A 13547-nucleotide genomic window follows, 5' to 3' on the forward strand; every position below is an offset into this window, starting at 1 on the left:
CCTTCTTCTTCTTCTTCTTCTTCTTCTTCTTCTCCTCCTCCCCCTCCTCCTCCCCCTCCTCCTCCTCCTCCTCTTCCTATTTTTCTCTTTCTCTTTCTGTCTTAAGAAAACCAGTCGACTATGATTCAATCAAAAGCTGCATACATCTGCATCTAAAGTAAACAGTAGCACTGGGTGGAGGAGATTCTGATATACCAGCAACATGGGCACAGATCTCGAACCCTTAGTGAAATGACACAGAAGAATTAAGCATGGAATTGGTCCCTGGTGTTTAACCTCATGTTTTAATTCAGAAGCTCAAAAACTGAGGTCTGTGCCGCACTTTCTAATCTCCACAGAGAGTGATTGACTACATGGTGTTGGTTTCTCCTATCTTTCTCCAGCTGCTGAAGCGTGTTTTAAAAAGATAGCTAAAAATACATAAGTACTTTCCTACTCCTTTTTCCATGTAAGCAATTGCTGGGATTGTCACTGGGATGTTATGTGGCAGAAGGAGGAGCAGGTGATCCGTGTTGTTATGAATAGAAGCCTGCATGACAATATCCATATGAAAAGGGTTTCTGTCCTATGGGCTACTTCAAACACTGTGGTTTTAGCATGTTTTCTCTTCGCAGCTTTGCAAGGTGCTTTCTTATTTGCTTTGGAGATACGTTAAACAAAGAGGACCATTTGTGTCAGTAGCGTTTGATTTAAGAGAATACCAAGATTTCCCAAAAAAAAATCCTTCTAGTTTATGGTGACTCTAGCATACCTGTAATAAATTCAGCAATAGAGAAGAGAGAGGAACATATCCTGCGTCAGGTAGGATCTTCTCCAGTACTTTGACATTTCCTTAAAAAAAAAAAAAGAATCACAAAAGGATGAAACACACTCATAACCATTTCCTCCTCACTTCATCTTCTGTCCAGACTGGTGAGGACCAAGTTTAGCTTCAGAGACAAGTAAGAGAGTGTAATTTAGAAGGTGGCTCACGAGGGCTGGATTTACAAAACACTACCTCTGCACTTGTTGAGGCGAGCAGCATGTTGGCCGTCATTTCATCAAAACCACTAAAAATGCCCACTCCTTAGTGTCCGAAACTCCCTCAGTTGCATGTTTTTAGCAAGCACTGTGAGATGCCACCACCACTTCAGCTCCCGGAGCCCCCAGTGAGAAGCAAAAGGTGTGTTGGTGCACTTGGGTGCTGGCAGGGCTGGAGGAGAGTGCTGGCTCCATCCACCACAAGGGCAGCGCCTGCTGCAGAGGTTTTCCTGGGACAGGACGGGCTCTGGGATAGGGTTGCAGTGCAGCCCCTTAGCATATCAGGCTGTTGCCACTCAGATACTGGCGTGATAAGTGTCTCCAAAGAACCTATAAATAAATAAGTAAACTGCCTGTCTTACGCATCTTAATTATTCGAGGGAGAAGGAGGCAGGAAACTTTTGAAGACGGCCTTGCCTCCTGTGGAGGATCAAGAGATCTGTCCTCTGGACACCAAAAAACACATCTGTACAGCAGCGCTGCCAGAAGCGGGCAGCACATCAGAGCAGCATCACGGGCACTAAGAACGACGTGAAGTGACTTCTCCAGAGAGGTCGCTGCTGGTTTGGGGTTTCCCCCTGCTCACAGCGGGTACCTGCCCGGCTCCTCCCAGCCATAGGTGGGACTAGAGCTGATTATGTGTAGGTGATAATCAGCTCATATAGAGGTGAATATATTTCATTGATGGGTCACACTGTTCAAGAACAGTAGGATGCAAATCAGGAAAAGGCGGTGAAGAAATATTAGGGATGATGTCTTGGCCCATTGAAAACGGTGGTCACACTCCCGAATTAATGTACCTGAGAAACCCTTGGTCTTTGCCCTCCTTCCCAGAGGGGGGAGCACACTGTTCTCCAAACACCGAGACAACATCATCATTGCCCCACATTTTTTATGGTGGTCTCAGCATATTTTCCTTGTGCCACAGCCCCTGCACAGAATGGTTTTGAGATTTATGTGGTTGTGATGCTGGTTTGTAGGTGAAATCACCTCGGAAGAGCTGCAGATGCTCTAAATAGGTGCCGTACCCCTTTGCTCATCTTCTGTGCCTTGCTGGTGAATGCAGGTCAAACACTCACCCCATGCAACACGTCGTGGTACTTAGGGCAATGCACTAGTCCCACATTTCAGAAGGCACCCTATAAGAACAAGCTAATTTCTATGTTACCAACACAGAGTCGAAGGAAAAGCCTGAACAGAGCTCACTAGCAATATATTTTAACGAATTTGGACTTTTTAGCTCATAAGTCATAATTTTCATAATTATAATGCAGAGGACCTGATCTTCTTCCCCTCACAATCCTGGCTCCCTCAGCTGTGGTGCGTGCAGTAACAGGAAGGGTGGATGTTACATGGCAGAGAGCACCTGTGCCGTGTTGAAAAGTGCTGATTCCCAACCAAAACCAACACAGTATTGTTTGTTACATTAGCCCTGTGCCAGTTGTCACGCTTTTTTTTTTTTTTTTTTTTTTCTTCTTTTATTGGGCTCTAAAATTAGCTACAAAGCTAATATATAAATAGACTTTCTTCCATTCAAGATGGCAACTTCATCCCACTGCTGGGGGATGTGATTTTCGACATGTGCGTGCGCTTGAAACGCAGCCAAGTGGAACCCAAATGCCAGCACCCGAGCGGGCGAGGAGCAGCCCCTCGCTTTCCAACCAGCCCCTGCAATAAACCTGGGGGGAGCAGCTCCAGCTTCTTTCCGAGGCCGGGGGGGAACAGCTGCTGGGGCACAGCTGGGCCTTCCCCTGCCTTCCAAGCCTGCCACTCCCCCAAAGGATGAGCCTTCTGCAGCTTCTCTTCATTTTCTACACGTGGGTTTAATTTGAAGAATTTCTTATTCGGCTTCTGCTCATAAAAATTAATACCCTCCTGGTATGCAGGCTGCGTTCTGTGCGTGAAGCTATTTCTCTGCACGGTGAAGTAACCTTCCAGACTTTTGTGGTGTTAGAAAGCTGACACCTCTTGTGATTTTTTTTTTTTCCTTCCAGCCCCATCTATTGTTATTGACTTCTCACTCCAGCTCTTGTGCTGAGTTCACTATTTTATTTAGTAACTGATCCACACCAATTAAAGCATTGCCGAAATCCTCAGCTGTCCCAGGGCCTGATTCTTCAGTATCTCAAGGGTAGATCCAACACAGCAGCCTTCTTGCCCCAGATTTAAGGGTCTTGCAGCCAAGTGACATCGCCACGGTTGTTGGTTTGTCAGGTAGTGTTCTCATCGTATTTACCTTTACCTAGCAGGAGAGGAAAATAGCTTTGATGTTGCCCTTGCGTTAGGACACGGTAACACCAAATCAGAGTGAGGAGTGGCACGGAGGAGATGTGGCCACCCCAATTAGTGTTGTTGCTCCCCTGAAAGCTTCCACTTACCACAAAGCACAGAAGGAACAGCCGGCAGTGCCACGGGAGCTGTGTAAAGCCTGCGGGCTCTGCTACACGGTGCCTCACGAAGCTTGTAAAGCACCTTGCATGCTTTTTAACAGGCCACTAACGCCAACTCTCTCGAAAACTCTAAAGTCAAAGTATTTTTTTCCATTTTATGCACAGTAGCATGCCACTAGAGCAAAGTAAGGAGGTAGCAGCAGTGTTGATGCCTTGAAAAGAACATGCGTGTTTTCTCTTGCGCAGCACCAAACGCACAAACTCCTGTGGAGATCAGATGCTGGTAGACCCTTTGGTGCTGAAGAAGAAGCTCAATAGGATGGCCACAGAGCAAGGCGCCTTTGCTGTCCTCAGCAGCCTGCTGCTGTACGTCACCGAGCTGGCAGCCTGCGACCCGCAGCTCAACAGCAAGAGGACCAAATGGGCGGAAGGTAAAGAGAACCAGGTGAGTTTTAAACTACCGCCTCCAGACACAAGCAGGGGGCAGTACCCTACCCGATTTCAGCTCCTGCGGTCCCGGTTTCTAAACAACAATCGCGAGCCTTACATCAAGAAAAGAAGAGAAGTGGGCAGGCTGGTCATCAAGGAGAGGCTGTGGGCGAACAGGGCTGGAAGCAAGCTAGACAGAGGCAAGGAGAGAAGAGGAGATGGGACAGCAGCAGAAGAAGGTGAAGAGACAGCGCCCAGCGAGAGGGCCAGGTGGAGTGGCCAGGGTGGGAGAAACACAGTGAAGGACATCTTGAAGAAATTTCTGGCTGCCGAAGAGAAAGAAGCCAAGGAGAAGTCTCCCAGCTGGAAGAAGAAGGGGCCAAGCAGTGGCTTGCCAAAAATTGTCAACAGGAGTTCGGTCCTCTCCAAGCTGAAGGAGCAGTTTGAGCAGAGCTCCCTCTGTTCGGCCGCGGAGGTGAAAGCGTCGCTCTTGCGCAAAGGCGAGAAGAAGACTAAAAGCTTCCCCAGCAGAAAAGCTATTCGTAAGCCCGAGGTCAGAGTGCTGCGCACGGCAGCGCTGGCAGCCACAGACATAAAGAGCCCCGAGTCCCAATATTTGGTGTGCTCCATGGTCCCAGTGCCCAGACTCAGCATGGCGACCGAAATTAACCATCCTTGGAGCTGGTCGAAAAATAACGCCGCGAAACAGCCTCTGGATCGCAACACACTGCTGAAGGAAAAGGGGGACTCTGAGAGAAAGCCTGGTGAGAAGAAAACAGCAGCACACGCAGCCCAGCACAGGGAGGGCAAAGAGGAGATACTGATGGCACCCCAGGAGATGCCTGATGCAAAGGACAGTGCTGAGATGAAAGTAGATTCCACAAAGCAAGGAGCTGACTTTAATCCTAATCTAGATGGCTCTTGTGCCATCTGTAAAAATAAAGCACTTGCAGATTGCATTCCTCCTGCATCTGGGCATAGCCTGGACTCCAACAGGAATAATTTATCAGCTGGGCCTGGTACATCTTCACCACCAGGGGCTACCAATGCTGCCCAACATGCTAAGGGCGATGGTCCACCTTCTAACCCACCTTACTCTAGCAAAGCTGAAGGATCCCCTGAACCAAGTCCTCAGGACACTAAAGCAGATGAGATTCCTGAAATAGTAATGTACGTATCTTGTTCTGAGGAAGCTGACCCAGAGCTCACACAGCCAGAGAAGGATCTTTTTTTTGCCGAGCAAAAATGTATCCCCGAGCAGAAAGCCCTGGAAAACACCCTGCCGTTTCTCTCTCCTAGAGTTCAAGCATCTTTTGAAGCTGAGCCTGCGACGCAGGACCGACAGCTGACTCTTCTAACACCAGCTGCTGGTAAAAGGCCACCAGTAGCTCAAAAACAGGCACCAGGGTTAAGAGGCAGATGTTCTGAGGAAGCCAAAGAAGGAGAGAAATATCACAGTGAAGACAAAATGCACTCTACTTCTGGCAAAAATTACACTGATGTCCCAGCTAAAAAGGAACAGGAGAATGAAGCACCCCAGTGCAAAATGCAAAATGAACCCAAAATCAGGCAGCCACAGCCACCTCAGATGCCTGGCCCACAAAATGAGTTTGTTAATTCCGGTGCTGAAACGTCAAATCCCGATGTGAATCAGACCAAACCTATGTTCTCCTCAAAGGAGAGCTGGGAGCAGGAGCCTGGTGCTGCAGAAGAGCACCCCTCTTCTGACTGGGAAAAGAAACGAGGCCCTTTGCCAGATGAGTTTGTGAAACACAGACTGCACTTCGCAGAAGAGGATTTGGGGAAGGGGCAGTTACCTTCATCTAGTGAAATGACGAGTGATGGAGACAGTCGAGGCCTGGGCAGGAGTACCTTGACGGACCTGGAGACCTGTCACAAGCTGTCCAAGTATTTCCTTCACCGTGAAGAGACCACTGCAGACGAGATGCCATGGCCTGACTCTGAAACAGGGCTGTCATCCTCAGCGAACCTTGAAACAAGACCAGCGAGTGGGGTTGCAGGACAAAGAATCCACCACACTCTTGGAAATCCCCCAGCCCCTCCACCGACTGAGCTGGTAAGAGCAGGAGCTGGTGGTGTGGAAGATGAGCGTGGCAGTCGCGGCTGTGAGAAGCATCCACTGCCCGCTTCAGATGAGCTGACGATGCAGGAGAACAATACTGCAGCAGAGAAGAAAAATGAATGTGATTTTAAGAAGCAACTGCTGTCCCCAAATCATGAAACAGAAAATGAAGACGCTACAGCTGAAGAGACAATTACACTCCAGAGCTTTGATAATTATGGTTCACTTTCGACAAAGAAAACAGGAAAACATGACAAAAAAGCTGTGCTAGCAAGAAAGCCCCTGTTGCTCTTGGAGAGGAACCAAACACAAACTCCAGATGATACCTTGATGCAGGAAGAGAACCTGTTTCCTTCATCAGCTGAATTGGTGTCAGGCCAAAAGAAGCATGCAAAAGGTACTGATAACGTCTCCAAATATAAAAAACATAAGCCTCTGCCTTCAGATGATGCCATGAAGCACGGCAATGAGAGCATGGAGACAGAGGAGGGAGAAGAGAGAAGTGTCTTACATAAATTTCAGGAGGAACAAGTATCAACACCAAGCGATACGATGGATCATGATAACAACTCTTCAAATGAGAGGAGTGCTCATAGTGCTCAGGCACCTCGGCTACCTTCGTCAAAACGTGATGCTGACATTCAAGGGGTGAAAAACACTGGGCAGGGCTTGAAGTGCCCAACACCTGCAAGAGATATGGTTAAACATGAGCGTGATATGACAGTCGATGGAAACATCTGCTGCAATAATGAGAAACACCAACTGTCCCCGTCAAATGAACCACTGAAACGTGCAAATGACACCGCAGGGAAAAGAAACAAGAAGTTGAGCTTCAAGAATTACTCAGCGCCGCCAAGAAATACAGCAAGCAATGACAATAACCCCACTGATGAGGAGAATACTTTTCATGGCTTGAAAAATGAGCCGGTGCAGCACAAAAAGAGTCATGAAGGGGAGAGGAATACTTCATGTGATCCTAAAAATCAAATACCATCATCAAGTCCTCTGGCGAAGCAAGACAAGAAATCCTCCCCTCAGCAACAAACAGCACCTGCTGACTTTGTAAAGCCTGAAAATAAGTCAGCTGAAAAAAAGACTAAACATACCTCTGAGAAGCCCCAGTCACCTTCTTCAGACAAACTGGAGAAGCCTCAAGAAAGAAGTCCTTCAGCAGAGAGGAAGCAGAAGACGCCAGCAGCAGAGGACATCCCGTCACCCAAAACAAAGGCTGTAAAAGGGGACAATGAGCACCAGCACCCAGGAAAGTACCGGTTACCACGGTCGAGTAAAGCAGCAAAGCATGAGAAAGAAACTCCAGGAGGAGAAAAACAGCAAACAAGGTCTGAGGATTTTACAACGCCTGGTGCAAATACTGCAAAAGAGAAGAACAAATTTCCAAATCTCAAGAAGTACCGATCGGTATCTTCAGAAATACCAGCTAAGCCTCAAGAAAAGGATGCTCCAGATCAAAAGCAACAAACATCAGCTGCTACAGGTTTTAAGAAGCCCGGTACTAATGCTGTAAAAGAAAAAGATGAAGATCCAACTTCTGAGGAGCCCCAGTCATCCTCTTTAAACAAAGGGATGAAATCCCAAGAAAAAACTACTTCAGGGAAGAGAAAGCAAAAGACACCATCAGCAGAGGACATCAGGCCACCTGAAACAAAGGCTGTAAAAGAGGATGATAAACACCAGTGTGCTGGGAACCATCAGTTACCCCTTTCGAGTAAATCAGCAAAGCCTGGGAAAAATAGTCCAGGATTGGGAAAACGAGAAACTGCAACTGAAAGTTTTAAAAAGCCTGATGCAAGTGATGTAAAAGATAAAAGCAAAGATCTAGGTTCTGGGATGTGCCAGTCCCCATCTTCAAATCTGCAGGTGAAGCCTGAAGAAAAGAACGTCACAGCCAAAAAGAAGCAATCGGCACCACCGTCTGATGAAAAAACGAAGTATAAAGCTGGTAGTCCAGAAAAGAGGAGTGGGGCCCTGAGAACAGAGGAATACCAGCTACAGTCTTCAGATAAGAAAGGGAAGAAGGACAATGATGATTCAGGAAAAGAAGGGTCTGCGGGGGACCTCAAGAGCTCTCAAACTCCATTGCCACGTGATGGCATAAAACGTAAAAGCAACACTACCACAAAAGACACTGCCCCAAAAGACACTGACCCAAAAGAAACTGCCCCAAAAGACACTGCCCCAAAAGAGACCTGTTTGTCTAATACAGAGAGGTCCCCCCAGTCATCCCCATTGCCTGATACATCGAAATATGATGGAAGTCCCACTGAAAATAGAAGAAAACGGCCTGGATTTAAGAAGTACCAAGCACTCTCATCAAATAATTTGGTGAAGCATGACAAAGACATTGCTGAAAGGGAGGCTAGCTGGCAGGCAGCTGCTGTAACAAGCGACAGAACAGCAGAGCTGGAGGACTGCTCCAAAACAGCACCATTCTCCAAGTACACAGTGGAAAGCTACGGTGAAAGGCCCTTAGATTCATCTTTTAAGCCACTGATCATTAGGGTAACTGACACGTTTAAACATCACAGCTAAAAAATACTGCTACAGCTTAAGTAAGAACTTACAACTGATCGTGCCACCGAGTCACTCAATCTTTCTTTTTTTTTCTTTACTCTCCAGGGCATTACATTATCATTTTTTAATCACAAGGACATTGATGTGCATCTATCCGAGCTGGGCTTTTTCCTTTCTTAACATTAGCCCGAAGACATGAATTAAATTAATCACTGCAAGTGAATTAGCTAATCACTGAATTAATCATCAGTTTATAAATTAAATATGAGAAGGGCTTTGAGATCAGTGTGAATTCAGTCCTGCTCCAGACTCCCCTTGCTAACTAATGGGTGTTGTTTGTAACAAAGACGACTGTTCAGGGTGAACTCTATTTGTATTTACTTATTCTAATGAAACTCTGCTCGCACATTTTCCAGGAACGATGGTAGGCAGTGTCAGCTTTAATTATGTCAAAAAGCGCTCGTTCCAGGCTCTGCCTTTTCACCAGTTAATGGGAACTGTTGGTCTATGGCTGCATTGAGTGGCACTGCTAGCAGAAGGAGCGAGGGAAGGAAGGGCACGCTTCATTTATCCGCAGAAAAATCCTCAAAGGACGTTGGTGTTACAAAAGCTCTTACCGTGAATGCAAATGTTCAGCCTTATTAATATTGGAAAAATAGTGATTTAACCTCCTGTGAAGCTATGGGTACTTTGGCCGCATACTGCATGAGTTATTGTTGGGAGGGACACGCCGTTTCAAGTTATTCTCAATGATCGCAGGCGAATGTGCAACAAGTGAGCGTGGAACAGCTCAGTGCTGAAAGGCTCTGAGGACTTCTCTGGGGGATCATGTCAGCAGGAGAGACTGAAAACCTTGCCAGGGGAGCTCAGCTCTTCTTGGGGTTTCTGTCTCAGCCTGGGTCCTCGGGCGTGGGGGCACAGCCAGGCACTGCAGCTAGCACTGAAAGTCGTAGGAAGTGCTGATTTTACAGCCTGATGTGAAAAGGAGCAACACGAGGCAGCCAGCACTGCTGAATGCTGCTGATGGGCCGTGGCTTTCTGTGTGTACCACAAAAGTGGTTTCTGCATAAAGCATGCAGGGGACAAATTTTTTGGAGAAATGAGGACGGGGCTGCTCCACCGGCTCCTCTGCCCTCAGTGAACAGCAGAGAGGCAGAGAGGTGTTACAGCCAAAATCTCCCGTGCACCCCTTCAGCTTAGTGCTATAAATGATGAATTCAGGTATTTAAAGGCACGGCCTAAAGAGTCGATTCATTTTTTCCACAGCCACCCCCATGCAGGTCTTGGCTCTGTGACACCAAAGGTGGGGCCACTCAAAAACAAACAAACAAACAAATAAATAAATAAAATAAATAAAATAAAATAAAAGCCCAATCTTTTCAGTGTCACTGAGCTTCAGAGCTGCCCAGTGAAGAGAGGACAATCGTGGTCCTGCTCCTCATGGCCGTGGCTCCCCTCAAGTGTTTTGGATGTCCTCCTCCCGCAGTGTGCGGCCTGGCCACTGCTCCAGCCCGCTGGCAGGCCGCCCCGACCCGTGGCCTGCAAGGAGAGAGGATGAGAGCGAGCTGGCAGCACGTTGGGATCAAATCCCTTTGCCAGAATAACGCACACAAGTCATATACGTGACAACTGGGCTGGCCCGGTCAGGGACGCTGCCGGGAGGAAGAGGGGACATGCACGCAGCGTCACCCCCTGGCTGCTGAAGAGGTTCGGGCTTTGGTTTCTTGTCCACCACATGCCACGAGTTAGGCTTCCTGGCATCTGCAGGCTCACAAAATGAGGAGTGCATTTGTATACCATGCTGTGTCCTCAAAAAAAAAGACGCTGAAGGGAATTTATCGGTTGTACAACGCTGCCCTTCTGCATGGAGGTGTATGTCACCCTTGCAGCTTTTATGGGCTGGCAACCATAAAGGCCACTTTGTACTAAACCTAAGCTGTAATTTACTTTTTATTGTCCATGATTTCATTTCCCATTGGAGAAAAGCCCTTACAACATAAAGCGTTTGCATCAGACTTGAATAGTAAATCCTCTGCTAGCTGGCCTTTTAAAACAGCAGGCAGATCTTGCTGGCAGAGGAGAAGCCGCTTTTATTATTCTTTTTCTAATCTTTCAAAAGAAACTTAAAGGCTTTTTTTTCTCCCCCTCTTATTCACATCTGAAAGATCACTGCCTTGTGACGAATTAAAGGGTTCTGTCTAGCAGAAAATTACCCACGTGTGCAGCAGGGGCCCCCCAGGAGAGTGAATCAGTGGGTACCAGGGGGGGCCTGGCTCTTCCATTTCACAACTGCAATGCCTGGTTTTCTTGATGGATACAGCACGAGGAGAAGAAGGTGCAACACCCTCTGTTTGGGCAGAGTCATCTCCTGAGGGTTAACTGTTAGATCACAGCGTGCCTTCATCTCTGATGGTAAGAGGTAAATCATCCATTCGAGACTATTGAGGGTTCCTCCCTGAAGTGCACTTCAGGGATGAAGGAGACTTGCACCGAATGTGTCTTTGGGTGTAATGCACATCCCTGAGCGTCAGGAGTTAGCACAATCAATTCCTCAAGAGAGGAGGGAGCGAGGCCATGCAAATCACAGCAGCAATCACCAGAAGAGCACAGGCAACTATCTGGAGTGCCGTGCAGTTAGCAGCTCAAAACAAGCCGCTCCTGACCACAATGATGGGGAATTCAGCACTGCTGATAAGCAGAGACTCCAGAAGTGAGTATTTAAGAAAGAGCAGGAGCATGGGGAGGAGGATGTACATCTACATCAGCTGTGGCACAAACTGTGCAAATCACCAGGCACAAACCACAGTGAGATCCTTGCCCAGGCCACATACACAACAGACATTAAACACTTCATTTCCCGTTCCTGGCTGCAGTCCCTCAGAGCTTTTCCCAGCCTCCTTCCCCCCAGGAAAGGCAGCAAGGGAGCCCTCCCAGGCTGCCATTTCACTGTGTCTGACCCAGTACCGGACATTGTTGTTGCCTCTGCTTCACTAAAATACAGTGGCAGCCAGCATCTCTCAAGGCCTCTAAAGGCACCAGATCCATAGCCCTCACTAAATGTAGCAGGATATCACTATTATTACTATTTTTGTCAGTTTTTGTTGTGATTCCTTAAAGCCCTGGCTTTGTTATAGATGCAGTCGATCAAACAAGTCTCCTATGAGGAGAAGTTGAGGACATCTGGGCTGTCCAGTCTGGAGAAGGGGAGGCTGAGGCATGACCCCATTGCTCTCTGCAAGTCCTGAGGAGGGGAAATGCAGAGGGAGGTGCTGGTCTCTGCTCCCTGGTCACCGATGTCAGGGTTTGTGGAAATGGCTCAAAGCTCTGCCAGGGAGGTTCAGGCTGGGCATTAGGAAAAAATCCTCTACCGTGAGGGTGGTCAAACCCTGGAACAGGCTTCCTAGTGAGGTGGTTGATGCCCCATGCCTGTCATTTGGACAGCCCTCTGGATGCACCTCACTCTCCCTCCACCTCTCTTGCCTTTTTCAACTGAAAAAGAGCATTAAAAAAAAAATAAATCACGATTCTCAGCAGAAAGAGCCCAAGCCCTGAGGAGAATAATCCAGTCAAAGAACTCAGACTAGTGCTGAGGCACGAGGCACAACCCAGCCACCTCAAAATTAGGAAACGTGTCATTCATTTTCTCCAGACATCCGAAGAGGGAAGAAACATTTGTCCCAGTAGTGCTGTTTCATTCCACGTTGTTCAAAGGCAACAAAAGTCTGATTACTGTGCACTTCAGGCTCTGACCTATGAAATAACTTAGCGATTTATCACCATTTTGTACAATTTCATCTTAGGCAGTCTTTAAAACGTCGTGCATGACAAAAAATGAGAGGCTACGACCTAAAGCCGCAGGACTTATCTCAGGTTTTCCCCATTGTACTTTTTTGGATGGCAGTGGTGATAGCAATAGAAATACTAAAAATAATATCAAGGATTTCATATTATCACACCCCCCAGTTTAGCTTTTCTCCTGCCCACCTGCGGCCAGCCGGTAACAGCCCACGGGCATTACTCGGTCCTGCGGTGCAGCATCCTTCCCAGGCGGAGCTGCCACAGATCACATCTCTCGGCTGTAGAAAAGCTCCACCTAATGGTTGGATTTGCACAGCACGTTACGAGCAAGCACTGATGAGCACGGAGTAAAAACCACCCTGTGGTGGAAACAGCAGGGAAATGTAGAGAACAAGTTCTCCTCTTATTCCCATTCCGGTAAGGACCGCGCACCATCCAAAAGGAGCTTTTCTGTGTGTGAACAGAGAAGCCTTACAAATAATAACTGCGAATCCTCATAGCATTTCCACTTAGCATTTTGCTAAGGGAGATTCCTGTTACCTTAGAAATAAGCACAGAAGTGTAACCGGCTCTTAGCAGAACCAATTTTCACTACTTCACTCCCTATGTGTTTTCCAAAATGTGTAATGTCCGCTAAGTTTTATTTCAGTTTTTAATTTCCACGAGCATCTCTTTTTAGAGAATGAAGCATTTTTCGGTTTTTGATGAGAACTTTCAACATGTCAATATGGAAAAAAATAATCTTGCTGGGCATCTGCTTTCCTGCCTACCAAGTGATTTTTTTTCTTTTTATTTTTATACCAAATAGCAAAAGAGTCATTAGTTCTGTATTTAACCTCTTACAACCTGAAAGACCTGAGGCAGTTTTGGGAATCGTTTCACATCTTCTGTCACTGCCCTTGACTTGTCCCTGTTCATTGCTTGTATTGTGCCGAGCTGCAGGTGCAAGAACAACTTGGTGGCATGGTGTGATTCTCACTCGGCAAGCCAGCACTATGGCAGGCTTTCCGGGGTGTGTGCAATACAGTCGCAAAAGCATACTGCTGAGAAGGTTAAGCCATAATAACTCATAATGCACGGAAATGGTTATCCTCAAAAACCCCCCAGTTAGCTGTTAGGGACGGTGTTTTCAAGAGTGGCAAGTGACTTTGGGTGTCCAACACCTTATCAAGGGATCTGAGTTTTTGGAAGAGCTCAGCACTTGCTCTCTTAAAATCACGCTTCTTCCATAACATGTCTTATGTGAGGCAGCCAAAGCCCCTTCTAAAATCTTGAGCCAGGTATCTGAAATATAC

Source organism: Aythya fuligula, chromosome 1 (genome assembly GCF_009819795.1).
Source record: "Aythya fuligula isolate bAytFul2 chromosome 1, bAytFul2.pri, whole genome shotgun sequence".
Classification (NCBI taxonomy): Eukaryota; Metazoa; Chordata; class Aves; order Anseriformes; family Anatidae; genus Aythya; species Aythya fuligula.